The following is a 22,625-nucleotide window of genomic DNA, read 5'->3' on the forward strand; positions in this document are numbered from 1 at the left end:
CAGTTGTTTGTGTGGTACATTAAATGGTGGAGGCACTCACTAGTGTTAAAAAACATAGTCTTTCTGGCCAGATAATCCAGAAAACTGAGGATATGGACATTGTGGCTGCTGATTAGAGTGGGAGAATCTAAGAAGGCAAAAGCTAGAGTGAGGATGCCTGAATTCCTTCTACTTACATCTCTAACTGACTCCTGAGCCCAGCATGTGTGGACCAGTATCAAAGCTCCTTAGGCAAAGACAGAAGATTGATGTGAGACCAGAGTTGCTACTCAAAAAAGAAAGCTTGATGTTCAATCCAGCTGAGGACACTGCATGATAAAACAAAAGAAGGAATACTCATTGTAGGAAATAAGTAGAATATAAAATCTTCAAAACTTCATTTTCAGACTGTACAGAATACAATCCAAAATGATCTGCATACAAACCAAACACAAGAAAATCAAACATATTATCAAGAGAAAAAAATCAGTCAAATGAGACTTATTCCAAGATAACCCAGCCATTGGTATTAACAGACGTGAATTTTCAAAATAAGCTGTTATAACAATTCATAATAATATTGTAAAACAAAATATGTTTGTAATAAATGAAAATTTAGCATATGCCAGCAGAGATATAGAAATTATTAAAAAGGACTAAATGAGAATCCTAGAACTGGAAAATACAATATCTGAAAATTTAAAAACTCACTAGATAGATTTGACAGCTAATTGGAGATGGCACAGAAGAATATGTAAATGGTAAGATGAATTAGTAGAAATTATTCAATGTGGATAAAGAAAAATAAAAGATTAAAAAAATAAATAGAGCCACAGTTAAGTAATAGATAATACCAGGCTTCCCAACCTATGTGCAATTGGCATGCTAAAACAAAGGAGAGAGATGGGACAGAAAACTTATTTGAAGAAAAAATGGCTGAAAATTTCCCATTATGATGATAGGCAAAATTTTACATATATAAGATGCTTAAAGAAGACAAAGCAGAATAAACATGAGGAAACCCATGCCAAGACACACAATAATACTGTTGAAAACCAATAACAAAAATTTGAAAATAGCAAATGAAAAATGATGAATTACATACAAAGGAATAATGATACCATTAAAAGCTAACTTCTGATGAGAAACGAAGGAAGCTAGTAGAAATTAAACACTTTTAAATATTGAAAGAAAAATGTCAATATAAAATTAGCATTTTAGCAAACTATTCTTCAACAATGAAAGCAAAATAAAGGGATTTTCTTTTTTCCTTTGTATTTTTTATTTTAAAATTATTTTATTGTTGTTCAATTACAGTTGTTTGCATCCCCCCCCACTCCCAGCCACTCCTCCCCACCAACCAAACCCACCTCCCTCCCTTTCTTCCACCCTCCCCCTTGGTTTTGTCCATGTGTCCAAAATAAAGGGATTTTCTAAGAAAAGAAAACCCAAAATATTCATAACCAGCAGATCTGTACTAAAAAAAATACCTGTGAAGATTGTTCAGTGTGAAGGAAATGATAACAGATGAAAAGTAATATCCTCAAAAAGAATAAAGAACATTATTAATAGAAAATGTCCAGCAAAAGACTATTATTTGGGCATCTTCCTCCTAATTTCTTTATAATATGTGTAATTACTTAAAAGAAATTTTAGGCAGACAACTGTACTGGAACAACAATAAAAAAAGAAATTTTAGTCCTGGCTGGTGTAGCTCAGTGGATTGAGCACGGGCTGTGAACCAAAGGGTTGCCAGTTTGATTCCCAGGCAGGGCACATGCCTGAGTTGCAGGCCAGGTCCCCAGTGGGGGCCACATGAGAGGCAACCACACACTGATGTTTCTCTAACTCTCTTTCTCCTTCCCTTTCCCTCTCTCTAAAAATAAATAAATAAATAAAATCTTTAAAGAAAGAAATTTTATAACATTGCTTTGCGGTGTTGTAATGTAAATAGATTTAATACATATAAAAAGTGTAGAATAAAGGAAGGAGTGGTGTATGAGGTCCTAGACTTGCAATGTTTTTGTAGTTAATGTGAAGTGGTATGAGATTAATGGAAAATGAACTGTGAAAAGTGAAGACTATATATTGAAAACTCCAGAGGAAGTTAAAAATAGGCAAAGAGGTCTAGCTAAAACCCATGAAGAAAAGTAAAACACAATCCTGAAAATACAGCGAAAATGTAATTAAAAAGCAAGAAAAGAATAACAAAGCAAAGAAGACCAGAAAATAGTAAAACGATAGATTCAGATTCACTGTATTAGTTTGCTAGGGCTGCCAAAACAAGGTATTGCAGACTGGGCAGTTAAAGCAGCACAAATTTATTGTCTCACTCTTCTGGAGGCCTGAAATCAGAGATCGAGATATTGGCAAGGTTGTTTTGTCTAAGGCCTTTCTTCTTCACTTATACATGGCATTTCCTCCTGGTGTATTCACATGTTTTTCCCTCTGTACATATCTGCATTCTAATTTCCTCTTCTTACAATGATACATGTCATAATAGGTAAAGAACCCTTCTTAAGGACCTCAGTTTAACTTGATTTTTGCTAGGAAGAGCCTATCTTCAAACAGTCACATTCTGAAGTACTGGGGGGTAGAAATTCAGTATACGAATTTGGAAGAGAACACAATTCAGCCTATAACATTCACCAATATCAATAGTCACATTAAATATCAATGGACTAAACACCCCAATTAAAAGAAAAACTAGAGGAATGGATATTTTAAAGTTATTTTTTTAAAGGTTTTATTTACTTATTTTTAGAGAGAGGGGAAGGAAATGAGAAAGAGAGGGAGAGAAACATTGATATGTGGCTGCCCCTCGCACGGCTCCTACTGGGGACCTGGCCTGCAACCCACGCATGTGCCCTGACTGGGAATCAAACCATCAACCCTTTCATTTGTGGGCCAGCACTCAATCCACTGAGCCACACCAGTAATGGATATTTTAAAAAGACACATTTATATTCTGTCCAAATGAAGCACACTTTATATGTGAAAATAAATATAGAATGAAAGTAAATGAACAGGAAAATATATACTATGTGAAAAATAAGGATAAGAAGGATGGACTGTTTATATTAATATGAAATAAATAGATTTTAAGATGTAAATATTACCAACAAATAAGGAATATTTCATGATAATGAAAATGTACATTTATTTTGAAGATACTACTATAATAGATGATTGTGTATCTATTAGCAAAGTTTTAAAACATTTGAAGGAAAAACTGACAGAAATGAGAAGAAAATAGATAAGTCTGAACTTGTGGTTGGATATTTTAATACATCCATCTCCTAGAATTTGATATAACAAACAAACAAAAAATAGTAATAAAATAGAACTTCTGAATAACACTCCCAACCAGACTGGTATTTAGAAAACACTATACCTAACAATAGCAGAATAACACATTCTTTTCTTTTTTATTGTTGTTCAAGTACAATTGTCTTCATTTTTGCCCCCACCATGCCTGCCACCCCACCCATCTCCACCTCTGACCCTTGATCCCACCCCCATTGGGCTTCGTCCATGTATCCTGCATACATGTTCCTTGATGGACCTCCCCATTATCCCCTATTATCCCTCTCCCTCCTCCTTTCTGATTACTGTTGGTTTGTTTTTAATTTCAATGATTCTGATTATATTTTGTTTGCTTTTTTCTTTTGTTGATTATGTTCCAGTTAAAGGTGAGATCATATGGTATTTGTCACTCACCTCCAGTTCTATCCAAGCTGTTGCAAAGAGTAGGAGCTTCTTCTTTTTCTCTGATGCATAGTATTTCACTGTGTAAATGTACCATTGATTTCTGATCCATTCATTTACTGATGGGCACTTAGGTTGCTTCCAGCACTTGACTATTGTGAATTGTGCTGCTATGAACATTGGGGTGCATAGGTTCTTTAGAACTGGTGACTCAATATCATTATAGTATAATCCCAGCAGTGGAATTGCCAGGTCAAAAGGCAGTTCCATTTTTAGTTTTCTGGGGAAATCCCATACTTTTTCCCACAGTGGCTGCACCAGTCTGCATTCCCACCAACAGTGCACTAGGGTTCCCTTTTCTCTACAATCTTGCCAGCAGTTGATTTGTTTATGATGGCCATTCTGACTGGTGTGAAGTGGTATCTCATTGTGGTTTTAATTTGCATCTCTCTGATGGCTAGTGATGCTGAGCATCTTTTCATATGACCCTGGGCTCTGTGTATGTCCTCCTTGGAGAAGTGTCTGTTCAAGTCCTGTGCCTGTATTTTAATTGGGTTGTTCGTCTCCCTGGAGTGGAGTTGTGTGAGTTCTTTATATATTTTGGAGATCAGACCCTAGCAAGAGACATAAAGGAAAGAATAAACCAGTGAGACTTCATCAAAATAAAAAGCTTCTGCATGGCTAAAGAAAACAGCTTTAAAATCAAAAGAGAACCAACCGTATGGGAAAACATACTAGTATATGATACCTCAGACAAGGGTCTGATCTCCAAAATATATAAAGAATAACATACTCTTTTCAAGAGCATGTGCTACAGTAACCAGGATACGCGCGATTGGCGATAAAACAAATCTAAATAACAAAGGCAACTGTCATTATTTTTAATCCAGTTATATTATCAGACATGGTTACTTTGAAGATTTGTTTATATTTATTTAAAGTAGAAGCTACACACAAAAGCTCTGAGTGAAGATCAAACTTTAATTACTGGGCTAAGGGATTTTCTTTACTACCCTAACTTTCTACTGACTTTCCAAGAATATATTGGAACTTTGAGGAGATTTTTCTTTCAGAGATGATCTCTGTGAGCTTCAGGTTAGTCTGTTGTCAAAAGCAGCATCATGATGTATATACTCTGAGAATTAAAATGGGATCTTTGAAAGGGTTCTTAACTAGCTGTGGTCTGGGCACGAGGCAGCACACTTGGTGTGTGCCATTCCCTGTGGAGCTGCATGCTGTGAGACACAACTTTCCCTAAAACAACCTGGGTGTAAAAGCACAGTTCTTTTGTTTGCTAGCTGGGAGCTCCTGAGCAAGCCATTTTCTATCTCCAAGCCTCTGCGTGCTCATTTGTAAAATTAGAATAATCAGTAAATAACTGCCCTACCTGCTTACAGAGGACTTTAGTTTTAACCTCCAAATTGTCAAGTTTGAATCTCATTTTAAGGAAGGTTTTTTTTTTTTTATAATGGTAATCTGATAAAGTTTGTTGGAAAAAAAATTGTGTGAAAGACCCAAAAAGAAATTCCAAGGATTGGGGAATTATATTCAGTGCAGTGATTTGAAAATTCATCCAAGCAAAAGTTGCTCATGGCAGAGGAATGAGGATGTATATCGTTGTGGGACTTACATGTGGCTTGATGCAGCAGCTGTAAACCTCAGATTTTTGAAGACTTTAATTAAAATATATGATTAAAAAGGGGGTAGGATCAAGGGTGGGAAGTGAGGATCGCTGGGGTGGTAGGGAGTGGTAGGGGGAAAATGGAGACAACAATGAAAAAAGTTGAAAAATATATGATTAAAACATCTATCTCGTAATATATCTATTTTTATTTAAATATAAAATACCGTTGTACTTCAAACCTTAAAGTTAATGTAACTTTCTGGGAAGCTACTGCATGTTTATTTTTGAGGGTCATGGTCAGGCATACAAATACGAGAGACCTTGTTCTAATGCATTATCATTAGGGGACAATGCAGAGAAGAAAAAAGCTGTAGGTAGTTGTTCTAAGCTGGGTTTAGGAAAATTGTGTGTGACTGTAGAATGTGTGCTGTGACTTTTTCTGCTCATCCATTTGATCAATTCCTTTGGTCATTTAAATAGCTCTTCCCTTTGCCCTTAATAGGAGAAAGCAGAAGTATGAGGCTGTTTGTGGTTTTTTTTTTTGGTCTTTTACCTTTTATTCTTTTTATTCAGATTATATATTTTTATTATATAATTGTTATTCCAAATCCTACACAGCACCCATCCCTGGTCTTTTTTTTTTAATGAGCAAGAAATTTATTTATTTATTTATTTATTTATTTGTTTATTTATTTATTTATTTATTTATTTATTTATTTATTTATTTTTCCCCACCACCACTCCCCACTACCCCAGCCATCCCCACCCCCCACCGTCACCCTCACTCTCACCCTCACCCTCTATCCTACCCTGCTTTAGCTTTGTCCATGTGTCCTTTACACATCTTATGTGAAGAATGGTGCATGTTTTGTCAGGTCTGTTTTTGTAGCTGGTTCTATGATCTAAAAAGTCAACATGAATCTGCGTATTTGGAGCAAGGATTTAAACTAGTGACCTTAGACCTTAAAAATGAAAGACTGCACTAGCTTTGACAGGGGGCCAAAAGGGTAATTTCCTCAATTCGCCCCCTTCCCACCACCTACCTTGTCAGTTGGAGCAGTAAGACAAGAGGTTTGGTAAGCAATTTCCCATTCTCAAGGTACTGAGATGTAAATGCTGACATTCACCACACAAAGACTCTCAACTGATCTTCCACCAAAACAAAGACCAATCACCACTCAAGAGGACTTTGGCAAAACATAGAACACCCTCAAAAAGTAAAAAGCAAGTCATCCAATTCCACTTTCCCAAGATCAAGGCAAGTATCACCCAAGGAGGCATTTGGCCTGCACAGAGCAGTTTGCTTTGTAAATATAATTTCTCCACTAGTGATGCCAAAGTCTCTACATCTGGGTGAGGGTACAGAAGGCAACACTAATAAAGAGAAGCATCAGGAAGAATTTTTCCCTGTAGTGATGAAATGCAGGATTTCTTTGTTGGAATCTCCCTTTCAAGTTAGCATAAACTAAGCAACTGCTGGGCCCTGGAGCTGCCTGGTTCTGAGATGTTTTACATATTCAGTAGCACGTGTTCCTACTTGAAGCTCATGGAGGCAGGTGTGCTAACCCCTCTATGATAACCAGGCATCTGTTAGGTACATTTTTGGACATGATGTGAGGAGGCAGCAACATGATGACTGATAGCCTTGCTCATTTGAGTCCAGTGCCTCTACTATTTGATTGTGTCTGAGAGCTTTCAGTTGCACTGGACCAAGTTTACCACTGAGGTGTGACTCCCTGTCCCATTGCTTCCTCATGGCCTGTCAAGATGCTCATTTGAGGACTGTGAAAAGACTCTAGAGATGCCCAGGTAAGTTTTCAGGTGTGGCCTACTTGCAAAAAATGACAACTGTTACCTCTTAAATGTAGCTTTAGGTAAAATGGTTGAAAATGAATCAGACTTATACATACAGACTTAGAGTCCCCACTTCTTTCCCTAATTGCTGTTCAATTGAGACAGAACAGGGACTTGGGCCAAGGGCAGAGGAATGCCAGATGGCCAGAAGGAGTACCAACTAAGCTGACTACATGAATGCAACCACCCCTCCACTTCCTACAAAAAATTAAAAAAGTAGTTATTCTTCTCTCCCTTCTAATGCCTACCCCCTTGCGGTCCACATGTACAGTCTATTGAGGTTTGACAGCTATATGACCTTCCTGAGGTGACAATAATGAGCAACACTGTCATCTTGCCCTCACAGGGCAGGTGTAGAAATCAGTGCTAAACAACTCAAAGGAAGAAGGGAGTGATCTGGCCCTGACAGAAAAAAATCCATGCCTCATCCAACCTTTATGCAAGCCTGTCTTATCCCCAGCTTATTAAAAACAACCCAATGAGGCCACTTTGAGAGCCAATTGGGAACCCTGTCCTTCCAACCTGTTTAATTCTCACTGGGTGGAAGTTCACTAAAATTTGTCTGGAAATATCTTGAGTGGTTCCTCTTGATTTCCTTCTTGGGGAACCCAAGTACCCCAATAATAGTAACGCAAAGATTTTTCCCCTAGGAACTGTCTTTTTCTTGTTACCGATGTGACAAAGCTAGGGGTCCAGACAGTAAGAGATGGGGAGAAATATAGAAATTCTAGGTCAGGTGTATATCCCAAATAATCCTCTTGGCACCTTCCAATTGTGTAACAAGACCCAGCTGTTTGCAAGTCTAAGTAAACATCACATGATGGCATTTCCATATGACTTTTAAGAAGCAGTTTGTGCAAAAAATATATACCAGCTTTTTTAACATCAATGTGTGGTTGCCTCTCACGTGTCCCCCCCACTGGGGACCTGGCCCACAACCCAGGAATGTGTCCCGACTAGGAATTGAACCAGCAACCCTTTGGTTCACTGGCCAGCACTCAATCCACTGAGCCACACAAGCCAGGGTGACAATACAAGCTTTTATTTCTAATTAAAACTAAAGAAATTCCAACTTACATTCAGAGTTCTCTTTTGTTGTAGTAGTTGTTGATGTTGTTGGTATTTTTATAGGATTACCAACTACTTCAAGCCTGAGCTAGTGCCAGAGCCTCCCATATGTACCAATCTTCCCCTTGACTCTTCCCATTCCCTAGCAAGCAAATGTACTTTCATCAACACCACCTCCATTGGTGGTGAGGCTACCACCACTGAGAAAAATTTTCATGATATGGCTCTTGATCCCTTTTGAGTGAAAAATGGAAGTCCCAAGCTTGATATTTGTGACCACAGCTAGCTGGCTTCTACTTACATTTTTTAGTCTATTTCCTTAATGTCCTTCACTCAGTGACACTTTGTAAAATTCTACCTCCTTGCTTTCACTCATAATTTCTGAAAATGTAACATCAGAATTTGCCTTCCATGGTGCCTGGCACATAGTTGGCATTACATGAATGTTCCAGAATATTATTCCTCTCATTCTTCCCATCTGGTGCATCCACCAGTTTCTCATTCAATTCCTACCTCCTGCATGAGGGACTGATATTTCAGTCATGCACTGCATAATGACCTTTCGGTGAATTTAAAACATAAGGGCTAAATTTTTTTTTAAGTAGCACGTATATGACAATGGCCCCATAAGATTATAATGGACCTGAAAAATTCCTATTGCCTAATGATGCCCTTGCCCTTCTGGAGTCATGGCGTAATGCATTTCTATTTTGTGTTCTTCTCAGTCTGTGGTTAGCAATACAATTGGCTACAAATGCCCACGGGCACTCACCTGGGCCCCAGTGAGTTTCCCACAGACATCTCCCCTTTCTGAACCAGTGTTACAACTGGACCAACAATTGTGGTTCTTATGATTTCAAGATGTCCTTCAGCAATAAAAATTAGGAAGCTTTGAAGGAAAATAGAGTTCCTTCTTTATAAGCTGTGGAGCTTGCAAGGCACACCAGGAGGCACAAAGTAGGTATGTGTGTAGAGAGAGAGAACACATAGACCAGGGGTCGTACTTCTTTTGGGTTGAGGGTGGGGGCCTAGGGTTTTCCTGGGCTGACTCTTTTTTGGTGAATTTAAAACATAACGGCTAAAAATTTTTTAAAAAGTAGCCCAAAAGGTCAGGTATAGAAATTGACCAAGATCTCAAAAACAAAGGACCCTGGGGAAGGGTGGGGGAAGGCATTCTGGTTCTTTCTGTAGTCCTGTGGTTGGCAACGTGTTTATCCGGCTTTGAGGTGGGTGCCTGCTGGCCAAGCAAAGCCTAAGTCAGGCACTTGCATTGCAAAAGCCAAAGACAGAAGTCAGGGTTTGCACTACAATTGCTCATGAATTTGGGGTGATGCTGTTGTAAACAACTCTACTGTGTTTTCAATCCTATAAAAATATAGCACATACAATTACAGCAGTAGACAATATCATCTAGGTTATGTAAGTACACTCTGCGTTGTTCACACAATGGTGAAATTGCCTAACCACACATTTCTCAGAATGTCTTGTTGTTAAATGCATGACTGTACTAATAAAACCTGTATAGCTCCTCAGGTTAGAAAGTATTACCGTATCCATTTTATCCTCATAAAAACCCTAAAGATAGGCTTGCTTTCTCTATCTTACTTAAGAGGAAACTCAGGTTCAGGGAGTGAAGTTCCTAATCACACTCATATTGCTAGTAAATTACAGAGCTGAAAATTGATCATGAGTTTGTCTAAAAAGAACAAAAGACATACAGGTAATGTTCTCAAGAAAACTGGAGACAAAGATTTGACATTTAAGTTTGGTTTCTTTACCTATCTCACTGAAATGAATATGCTATGTGTTTTAAAAAATTAACAACTCTGGCTGGTGTAGCTCAGTGGATTGAGCGTGGGCCTGCGAACCAGAGTATCGCAGTTCGATTCCCAGTCAGGGCACATGCCTGGGTTGCAGGCCAGTTCCCAGCAGGGGACGCATGAGAGGTAACCATACATTGATATTTCTCTCCCTCTCTCCTTCCCTTCCCCTCTAAAGATAAATAAATAAAATCTTAAAAAATTAACAAACTCCTGGAATATTTTTAATGAAGAACTAAAATAAGCCTTTACCTCTCTCCAGCTGAGAAAACAACTGAAATTCAGACTATAAGATCCAAAGAAGTGGTCACATCGTATCACGTGACTTGTTTTCTAACTTTCTTTTGTGGTTTTTCATCTGCTCATTCTTCTCCTAGGTCACCACCCAGTCTGTTTGTAGTGGGGTATTTTTAGTATTTTTTATTGATGATGGTATTACAGTTTTTTCAAACTTTCCCCCTTCATCCCCTCTCATCCTGCCCCCACAACCTTCCAGCATTGCCCCCCTTAGTTCATGTCCATAGGTTGTACATAAAAGTTTTTTGAGTCCTATGTTTCCTATATCATTATTTATCTTTCCCCATCTATTTTATACCTACTAATTATGCTTCTTCTTCCCTGTACCTTTCCCCCCATTCTCCCTTCCCCCTCCCCACCAAAATCCCTCTGTGTGATGTCCATTTCTCTGATTCCATTCCTGTTCTGGATATTTGCTTAGTTTCTGTTTTTGTTGTTTTTATTTTCTTTTAGGTTCATTTGTTGATAGTTGTGAGTTTGCTGTCCTTTCACTGTTCATATTTTTGATCTTCTTTTTCTTAGAGAAGTCCCCTTCATGTTTCATGTAATAATGGCTTGGTGATGATGAACTCCTTTAACTTGACCTTATCTGGGAAGCACTTTATCTGCCCTTCCACTTTTTTTTTAAAGATTTTACTTTATTTTTTTAAATATTTTATTTTATTTTTATTTTTTAAAAGATTTTATTTATTTGTTTTTAGAGAGAGGGTGAGGAAAGGAGAAAGAGAGTGAGAGAAACATCAATGTGTGGTTGCCTCTCACATGGACGGCACTGGGGACCTGGCCTGCAGCCCAGGCCTGTGCCCTGACTGGGAATTGAACCAGGGACAATTTGGTTCACAGCTCCTGCTCAATCCACTGAGGTACACCAAGGCTAACCTTCCATTTTAAATGATAGCTTTGCTCGATAGAGTAATCTGGGATATAGGTCCTTGCCTTTCATGACTTTAAACAATTCTTTCCAGCCCCTTCTTGTCTGCAAGATTTCTTTTGAGAAATCAGCTGATAGATAGCCTTATGGGAACTCCTTTGTAGGTAACCATCTCCTTTTCTTTGGTTTGTAGTGTTGGAGAAGCATGTTTGCTGCTGTTATCAAATCATAAAAATTAAAAATTTTAATAAAGGAAGCTTTTTCAATATATTTCCCAAACTCCCCTCAAAAAGAAATACATTGTGTGTGAGCAAAGAGTCAGGTTGGCTTTGGCAACCCTGGTGTCCTGTGTGCGTGGCCTCTCTAGAGATCAGGATACTTGCCCTGTTGGATTATCATCTCCCTTCTGCTTTCACAGCAGACAAATCTGGGGAGGAAAAATGAACAAACCAATGAGATAAAAACTACTTCACTACAAAATATCAATGAAATGAAGTTACAACTTCTGCAAAATGATGATGATCTCTAAATCCAGGAGAATCAATATGTGAGACAGACTTCTGAGAAATAATTGACCACTTCGTAGTATGGAAGTGTCAGACAATCAGGAAAATTCACTAATTTTCTCAAAGTTCCGGAGGGAGCTGATGACAAAAATATGACATGGTTTTTTCTGAAATTCTGGAAAGTGTTTGCTGAAGATGACATTTTTAAGCAGGGGAAGGATTTAGTAGAGAGAAGCTAGGGAAAGGAACTCAACCCAAGGCCACTTGCCATGATTATGTTTTTCATCACCACAAACTTTCATGGTGGGAGAATTTAATAAGTGAAAACATATTTTTTTCTAGTCAAGAAATTCAGGATATTTAGTGAGGGAGTTGGAAGTAGAAAACCCCGGAATTTCAACAGAGTTGCATTTTGGCCTAATAAGTAGGTGTCATAAAAGTGCTTGGAATGTGAACATATCTATAAAAGCCAACTAATATCTTGAGGTCTTTATTTAGATGAACATCAGTTGTCTATTTGCTGACTTCTGTATTAGTTGTCCTTATTTAGGAAGCAGGAAGCTAATATTTGTTCTGATTTTCTATTTATAATCACCTGTTATAGTTAAGGGAACTATTATTAATACATCCATTTTACAGCTGAGGAAATTGAAACTCAAAAAGAGCAATTTATTTGCCCAAGTCTCACAGCTCTTTTATTCAACAACATTTTGGAGCCACTGATGTATACACAAAACTATGATATGAAGACATGAAGATGAATGGCCTTAAAATGAGTGCATGCAGTGCTACAAATGTTTGTCCTCGAGGGGATCATCTTCTACTGGGAAGGATATGCAAGGAGCAAAATAATTGCAATACAATAGATGCTATAATGGGAATATAAAGCACAGGCAGGACAGAGAAGTGAGGGCACTTAGCTCTATATTTATTTAGTGGAAAGTAGGGGATACTTTAAACAGATTTCACAGAAGAAATGAAACCTGAGTTAAATTCTATAGAATAAAAAGGCAATTGTCAGTAAAACATAGTAGAAAAGGGCATCATAGATGGAATAGCCCCAGAGATCTGTGCTTCTTAAATTTTAATGTGCATATAAATCAAATGTGAAGCTTATCAAAAAGCTGATTCTGAGCATGTTTAGTGTAGGGCTCGAGACTAGATTTCGAAGAAAGTCCCAGGTGATGCCAATGCTGTGCGTTTGGGGAGGCCACCTGGAATAGAGAGGCAGTAAAGCAAAGACGTAAACTTGAGAAGTTCTCAGCCAGTTTCAGCCTCAGGGCCAGCAGTGGTAGACTTCTGCATAAGGACAGAGGCCAGGGAAGACTTAAATTTAAGGTTTAAGAGCAGGGAAGAGATACTAAGAAGCACTAGACAGATAAGGGGAAACCAAAAAGGAATGTTAATTATTTATGTATTTATTTTTTATTGTTGTTCGAGTACAGTTGTCTCCATTTTCACCCCATCAATCCCCTCCCCCCGACCTGTTCCTGCCTCCTACTCTCGATCCTATCCCCTTTGGCTTTGTCCATGGGTCCTTTATACATGTTCCCCTTCTTTCCCCATTATCCCTCTTTCACCTCTCCTCTGGTTACTGTGAGTTTGTTCTTTATTTCAATGTCTCTGGTTGTATTTTGCTTGCTTGTTTGTTTTGTTGATTAGGTCCGACTTATAGGTGAGATCATATGGTGTTTGTCTTTCACCGCCTGGTTTATTTTACTTAACATAGTGCTCTCCAGTTCCATCCATGCTGTCACGGAGGGTATGGATTCCTTCTTTCTTTCTGCTCCATAATATTCCATTGTGTAAATGTACCATAGTTTTTTGATCCACTCATTTACTGATGGGCACTTAGGTTGCTTCCACCATTTGACTATTGTAAATTGTGCTGCTATGAACACCGGGGTACATAGGTTCTTTTGAATTGGTGTTTCAAGGTTCTTATGGTATAATCCTAGCAGTGGAATTGCTGGGTCAAAAGTATTTGAAAAGCTAAAGGCAGAGAGTTTAAAAGGAAAGTGCTTAATTATCTTAGCTGTTCTATAACATTCAGTCAAGTAGGTATATTAAAAATGCTTATTGGATTTAACATGTAAATAATCAGTATTTACCACTTCTATTACAATTACAGTGAAGTGCTTTTGGCCTGCACTGTCCAATACAACAGTGACTAGATAAATATATATGGCTACTGAGCCATTAAAATGTGGTGAGTGTGAATTGAGTCACTTGCAAACAAGTGTAAACACACATTGGGTTTTAATGACTTAGTATAAGAAAAGAAAAGGATATAAAATGTGTCTGTAATTATTTTTACATTGATTACATAAATGCAATCTGCAGGTAGTTTTCTTTTTCTAGCATTTTCAGGTTTCAGTATCAGATTTTATTAGCTTCACAAACAGATTTGTTAATAATAGTCACTCTCATTTTATATTGTTACCATATGTGGGGAAAATATAAAATGTTTTTACACATTGAATCTGTACAATAACTTTGGGGTTGTGTGTGTGCTTATGTATATGCAGACAGAGAGAGAGAGAGAGAGACAGAGAGGAAAGGGAAGAGAAGGAGCTTTAATTCCTACTGAAGCATGAGGAAAATAAGGCTCAGAGCAGTGAATTGACTTGTTCAAATAAATATAATTTTAGTAGCTGGCAGAACTTGGAATTGAATCCAGGTATGCTTGACTCAAGAGTTTGGATTTAAATCATTTTGACATATAAATTATTCAAATTTTAAAAAATGCATGTATTCGTATGCTCTGAAACAGTGTAATGGCATAGAAGCTGTGTTTATTGAATATCTGAAACAAATTGTCTGTAAAACAATTGGGATCTGTTGCTTTTATTGATGTAGTTCTCTGACTCCCTTTTCCATTTCATCCATGTTTATTGTATATTTTCTTCTTTTTGAGCTGGTGTTAATAGTTTTGTTTTAAAAATAATGATCCATTTACTTTAGAACTTCATAATGTTAACATTGCATATGAGTAGTGTTTTTAATGTGTTACAGTGGTTACAGCGTGCCTCCTGACCATTTTATTGCTTAAAACTTTTCCCCAATAATAAAACACAGTCCTGACACTGAAAAGCCCAGGAGCAGGTGGCTATATTGGTGAATTCTACCAAATGCTAAATGGATTAAATTTGCCAGAGATTTTTCTATTTTATTGAAATTTTGGGATAAACACTTCTTGGATTCATTAAATACTGCTGCCCTTTTCTGTTATCCAACTTACTACCCTCTGCCTTTATGGTTATTGGCTCCTTCCTCCTTCCTTTGATTTTGTTTGGTTTTGTTTTGCAATTGCTTTTATTAAACACTAAAATTAAATGTACAAGATTTAGTAATTCAGAGCCTGCTTCATTCAGTTCAAGGACTTAATATTAAATGGAAAGTATAAATTGGAGAAGAAAAGTATTGAGTAGAAGGAGGGAAACAGCATTTAGGTTAGTTATTTAGTAAAAATAGAGGGACTTATATTAGTAAATTGAAGATGAACTATTTAGTCAGCAAGAGAGATCCTTCAGGGGAGAGAGAAAAACATACAAAGTAAAAGACAGAGCTGAGGACTGGTTTAAGTTTTTCTAATGACAAAAATGTTGATGGTCAAGAGCAAAATAAAAATCTGAACAGATGAAGTTCAAGGTCTTGATCAAAGCTTTTTTTCTCATAGTCCATTATCAGTTACTTAGCACTGATTTTAATGTCATTATATAAATGGTATTAAAATAAGAAAACTACAAATAAATAAAATACACAATATTTGGGGCTTGAGTGACAAGTTTAACTAGTTCCTCCTTGAGGGTAGTTTGGGAAAGAAGTTTGATGAGAAACATGATGCAAAAAATGATGTCATAAGAGGAGTCTTAGGTAGAACAAGAAATCTATGCTTACATCTTTCAATTAATCTTTATACAAGAGTTTTTCAGAAGCCTGGTGCTATTCAGCAGAAGTCCATGTACCTAACTCAACTAGGAGAAAAAACAAAAAGAAAAAAACTAAAAAAAAATACCCTGAAGTGTGGCACAGCATAGATAAAGTGGTGCTATATGAGTCTAAAACAAAATTTATTGAAGTCGTACCCCATGGCATTTACAGCAACATTGCCATTGTAGGTACAGATTCCTATATCTAGCACTTGCCAAGTGATCACATATACATTCCATATACACTCACATATACAACTATACCACATGGCAAGAAATGAATACAAGAGCTTTTCTTCTCTTTGTTAGTCATTCATTCCAGTTAGGAAAGAGTTCCACATCTATACGTAATACTTATTATCAGTTGGGATGAGAAGACCTAGTTTAATCTATCAAGAGTACATATTAATTATAAATATATATGCACCTAACATTGGACCAACTAAACATTTAAAGAAAATATTAAGATATTTGTAGGGAGAAATAGACAGAAATACAGTAATACTGAGGGGACTATACTACCCCGGTTTAAAGGATGGACAGGTCATTTGAACAGAAAATCAACAAAGAAACATTTGATGTGAACCATATTTTAGACCAGTGATTTTCAACTGCTGTGCCGCAAGAAACAGTGGCATGCCAGAAGGATTTTGAAAACATGTAATATCTGACTATTCAGTCAGGGGCACTGACCTGTTTTCCCTTAGATTAAAATAAAAATTGACAAAAGCCAACACAACACTTGCCATTCTATGTGAACAAATCAAAATTATACCTATTTTTGTCGGATCAGCAAAAAAAATGTTTTCATGGTGAAACAGAATCAAGAGCCTAGAAATATACTCACACATGATCAACTACTAATTTACAAGGGCACTCAGGATACTCAGTTGGAGAAAAGGGTAGTGTCTGCAATATATAGTGTTGGGAATACTAGAAATCAACATGCAAAACAATGAAAATGAACTACTATCTTACATTTCTCATAAAAATGAACTTGGAAAAATGCAAAAACATTAACTTGAAGTGGATTAAATGGATTAAAGATTTAAAAATCAATCTTTTAGAAGAAGTCATAGGGAAAAAATTCCTTGATTTTGGTTTTGGCAATGATTTTATACATCTGTCACCTAAATCACAAGTACCAAAAGCAAAAATAAACAAGTGGCGTGACATCAAACTAAAAAGCTTCTGCACAGCAGAAGAGACAATCAACAAACTATTGTAAAAAGGTAATCTAGGGAATGGGGGAAGATATTTGCAAATTATATATCTGATAAAGCATTAATATCCAGAATATATAATAAAGATACAACTCAATAGCAAAACAAACCGACAAAAATCCTAAAAAAAATGGAAGAGGAACTGAATAGACATTTTTTTCCCAAAGAACACATACAAAATTGTCAACAGGTGCATGAAAAGGTTTCAACATCAGTAATCATCAGTGAAATTAAATTCAAAACCACAATGTAATATTAACCTCATACCTGCTTGGCTAACATCAAAAAGACAAGACATAAGTGTGTGAAGATGCATCTTCACCCTCATGAACTATAGTGTGGATATAAATTGGTACAGTCACTATTGAAAACAGTATGAAGTTTACTCAAAAATTAAAAATAGAACTACCACATGATCCAGAAATCCTATTTCTGGGTATATATCCAAAGGAAATGAAAATACAGTCTCAAAAAATGTTGATGTCCCCATGTTTACTGCAGCATTATCCTAAATTGCCATGATATGGAAACAACCTAAATGTTCATGAGCAAATAAATGGATAATGTGTATATATGTATGTATGTGTATGCACAACACACAATGCAATATTATTCAGACATATTATCAATGCCGTATTATTTAGCCATAATATCAATGCAATATTATTTCCTTCTGTGAAAGAAGGAATGCTGCCATTTCTGACAACTTAAGTGACTTTTTAAAAAATATATATTTTATTGGTTATGCTATTACAGTTTCCCATTTTCCCACCTTTATTCCCCTCTGCCCTGTGCCCCGCCTCCCACCTGCATTCCCCTCCTTTAGTTCATGTCCATGGGTTGTACATATAAGTTCTTTGGCTTCCACATTTCCTATACTATTCCTAACCTCCCCTGTCGATCTTCTACCTACCATTTATGCTACTCATTCTCTATTAACTTAAGTGACTCTTGAGAGCATTAAATTAAGAGAAATAAGTCAGACAGAAGAAGACATACTGTATGATATCATGTACATGTGGAATCTACAAAAGCTGAACTAGGAGAAACAGAGAGTAGAGTGGTGGTTGCTGCCAGGGTCTGGGCAGTCAGGGAATGAGAAGATAGTGCTGAAAGGGTACAAATGTCCAGCTATAAGATTAACAAATTGTGGGGATCTAATATGCTGCATGGTGAGTATAGCTGATCATATTGTATTATATCCTTGAAAGTTGCTAACACCGTAACTCTTAAATGTTCTCACCACAAAAAAGAAATGGCAAGTATGTGAAGCATTAGCTAATGCTATGGTAGTAATCATTTTGCAATATATTAGGCTCTCAAGTTGACACATCGTACACTTGAACTTTCATGATATAATATGTCAATTATATCTCAATAAAGGTACCAGTAAGTACATAAATAAATGAAAAGGAATATGTGAATTCTAAGATAGGAATATTGTAATATGATAGTCCATGCTGGAGAAATTGATAGGTATTTGGATTTCATTTGTACTCCTAAATTTCCTCAGGCTGGAGTAATATTTAGCTTTTCATCCAACTTTATGTGTATTGTAGAAGGTAGAGCTCTGTATGTGTAATGTAGAAGGTAGAGCTCAAAGAGAGAGCAGTGAGGACAAAGTACTATTGTTGGAAGGCAAAAAGAAGTCTGCTTCCTTTGTCCCCAAGTTTATTCCATTAATAAACAAGACCAATACCTGTTGTAAGATATTGTGGTCCTACCGCATCACTTAACCTCTAGGAAAACAGTCTATTACATTCTTAAATTTAAAAACAGAATATTTTGTTAGACCAAAGCCCCCTGATTGACAGAATAACCTTCAAAATATTCTTTATGTAGTTGGAAAGGTGGAAAGGTTTTACCTACTTTGATCAAAAAGAATGTATAAAATGGCGTTAGGAACTTGGGGTGTGTGTGTGTCTGTGTGTGATGTCTAGTTCTAATTGTGCATATATTTAGGTACCACTTTGTCAATTTCATTGTGTCAGTATTTACCAGGTAAAATCTCAGGAGGAAAGAAACAAGATTGAAAGAACTTCCTCTTCTCACATGGGCAGGTATCTCTCTGTTCCTGTTTTTTAATCCAGTTTTGTAGTGTGTCAGATAAATTCAGTGACAAAGGGGTATAATTTGAGAATAATTTGGCACAACTCATTGGCTCATATGGCACGCTTCATTGATTCTTCCCTGTGCTTACATAATCGCACTTTTATGCTGATTGAGTCTCCACATTTAATACTCAGGGTGTACACTTTGATGCCTTTTCTGCATATTTTATTAACAAAAGCTATACCATGCTGATCCAATTTCATATTTCACAGATTTAGTTGCAGAGTTGATAATGAAGCTACACAACATATTAGCTTAGCTGAATGCATAAACAAGCATTTAATTAATAATCAGGTTGCACATTTTAATGAAAACTGTGCAGTGACTGTGATAATCAAAAGGTACATATCAAACAAATTTATGTTTTTAATTTAGTCTAAAGAATGAGTTAGTGCTATTTAGGCTGGTATATTTAATGAAGACAGATATTTGTGAACTTAAAAGGAAATAAATACCAGAATTTTTCTTTTGTAATTTTTTAATTTTCCCTTCTCTCCCTGTCCCCAAAAAAGGTCTCCAGAAATTGAGTTACCTACTTTTAACACAGGAACTCTCTTGACCAGATGGGCAGTATAACAATCTCCAAACCTATCCAACCATGAATTTGTCAAACAGCAGCTGGGATCCTTCTAGAAGAATATGACTAACAGAGACTCAGGGATGTAGACTCCCTGGTTTGCTCTCCTGCATACTTGACAATAGCTGATTGGCTTCTGACCAAGAGGGTCGCTTGTATGGTCCAGAAATAGTTTCTTCACTACACATGTTGATGCAAGCAATTTTCAAAGTATTACCTCAAAACTCTCAGGGTGTTTGGCTTAAAGTTTTAAATCTTGGCATATAATTTAAGAAGTCTCTATTAAATGTTGCTATGTGCCAAAAGTTATTTAGATATTGGAGGTGGGTTTGTGAGGCTGGTACCTGTCTTCCAGGTCCATACAATTTAGTAAATTATTTGGGAAGACAGATGGACCCTTGCGTAGCTAACAGAATGCAGAAGAATAAGTACTATAATATAACCCAGGGTTATAGAAAGCAAGAAAAGAGAATATTCTCTGTGACAGGGTTTGAAAGAAAAGTTAGACTTTGAGTCGGCCTTGACTGATAAAAAGGACATTCACGTAGAGAGTTGGCAATGACAAGAATTCCAGGCAGAGCAGCATTCTTCACATTTCTTGAACTCCAGAGTCCTTTTCCATTGAAATTAGAAAACAGGTTCTTGTCAAGGTTAAATGTTTTCATTTAGAAATACTTTAATCATCTTTTCACTTTAAAGAAAAGTAAGCTGACTGCTGCTAGACATCAGTGACTTGACATAGCCACTGTTTTCAGGATGGTGGTTGAAGGGCATTGTTACTTGTATTGTGTGCTAGGATAACTCCAGCTCAAAATGGAAGCTGGGCCTCAGCCATTTGTGCAAGAACAGAATAAATGAAGCAGATGTTTTAGTGGCTTATACTCTTTTGAATCTGCTCCATGCAGAAGGGAGATGTTGTTTGCCTCAAATTATTTAAGTACAGCGTTTGTCACTTCTGTAATTCACTTACCACACCAGATATGCAATTACTTTAACTGCGAGTCACTTACATCTTAGTCAGTTCTACTGTCTAAAAATATGTTGGCTTTCATTTGAAGAACTAAGATTGAAATCGTCACTTGGGGCCATTCCTGAACTTTGCTAATTGTATACGTCAAGTAGAGCAATAGTTGAATTAATTTTCCTCTTGAGTTTTAAGAAAAATGATTACTCATGTCATGTTTTTACTTATAATGATTTTTTTCACATATTATACTTTATAGCACATATTACACTGTGTTGGCTTTTCTATTACTCAGGGCACCGAGACTCAGGAAACAATGCAGCTCTTCAGTGAATTATGTTTTTTTTTTTAAATGAAATGTGTTCCTGAGAAGGTTCCACCATTCATGACTGAATAGAAAACTTCTAGACAACAGTTAGTTTATTTACATTGGAGTTAGGTGGGGTGACCCTTCTACGTTTAGTTCAGGTGATGGATGCTCAGAGTAGGTTAAAAAATAGATATGGTGAGAAGGAAGTTGGATAGCTCACATCTCAAATATTAAGGCAGAACCTTGATGTTCACTGGGAACATGGGATAATTTTGAGGATTTAGGGATGAAGGGCCTGGAATTCTCTGCTATGCTAGGTTATTTTCTAAAGTGAATGAACTGTGGCAAGTGCCCACGTTCTTGCTCATCTCACCAGCTGTCCCTTATTTCTTCACAACTGAGTGTGGGCATATTCTTTGCCTTAGTTGGCTAGACCCAGAGCTGACTTGGAGAAGTTTAACAATGCAAAGACAGGATGCCTACCTTTCAGTGCCTTTTTATGTTCTTTCAGTTCAAAGACTACCATATTTTGCTGTGTATAATGCACATGTTTTTGCCCCAATTTTTGAGGGAAAAATAAGGATGCACATTATGCATGAGTAGTACCTGAAATACCTTGTATATGTTGTGTGTATTATAATTATTTGTTACATAAAACTTTTTGTACCATAACAAATTAAAAAATAAATGCCAAAGTTCCTTTATAAATCCAAAAAACAAGTGCCTAAATATAAATAAATAAATAATTGAATTAAAAAAATTAAAACGAAAGTTTTTTTTTCCTGGAAGTTTGGGCCAAAATCACTCATGAGCATTATACATGGCAAAATGCAGTATGTTTTTTCCTGCCTCAAAGGATATTCACATGCTATTACCACTGTCTGTAACTCTCTCTTCATCTTTTGCCTGGTTCACTTTTTAGCACCCTTCAGATCTTGCTTCTAAAAGCTACCATCCTCAGGGAAACCTCTGAGAAGTGACATCCAGAGGAGGTCAGGCCAACTTCCTATAATCCAGAGCACCCTAGTCTTCTTCTTTGTGGCAGTGACTTAAAATGATAATAAGTAATTTGCTTTGTAATTATTTGTAAATCGCCCTAATGGATATTTCTTGAATGCAGAGATTATGCTAGTCTCTGAACTTGCTACATCTGAGCTCCCAGCACAGTGGTTTGCGCATGGAGACCCCTCAATAATGATTTGTGGAATGAATAGCACAGATTGAAATTTTAAAACACATATACACAGAAAATCAGATATATGTCTTTTTGTCACAAAAGTTTTATCCCATACTTTATTTTCATTTTTTTTTTATACTGGCAAAGGATTATGCGCTCTAAGGCAAAAGAGGCAGTTAGTTTCCTGGAAAATGTATATAGTCTTCATGGCTGTTAGACTTGGACTTGAATCCTGTCTCTTTTACTTGAGTTGAGTGATAGTGAGAAATACACTTTATATCCCTTTACTTCCTTTTTTGGCATTTGTAAAATTAGAATTTGTATCATAGCTGCACAGTCCCTACATCCACAAGGTCAGTAAGTCCTATATCGTTGTGTCACAATGAGGACATAGTAGGATCTAGGGGAATGCTAATGACTTCCTTCCCAATCTCTTCCTTTCATTCCAAAGCACTTTTTGGTGTGAGACAACTTAGAGGAAGTTTAATATTTTATCTTGGTTTTTTAAAGAACAAAGAAAACATCTAAAGGCATCACTTTTCAAATTACAATGAATATTTATATTTCCTGATGATGGCATGTTTACCATGAAGACTTGGAACT

Source organism: Artibeus jamaicensis, unplaced genomic scaffold (genome assembly GCF_021234435.1).
Source record: "Artibeus jamaicensis isolate MK-2021 breed Jamaican fruit bat unplaced genomic scaffold, CSHL_Jam_final contig_240, whole genome shotgun sequence".
Lineage (NCBI taxonomy): Eukaryota > Metazoa > Chordata > Mammalia > Chiroptera > Phyllostomidae > Artibeus > Artibeus jamaicensis.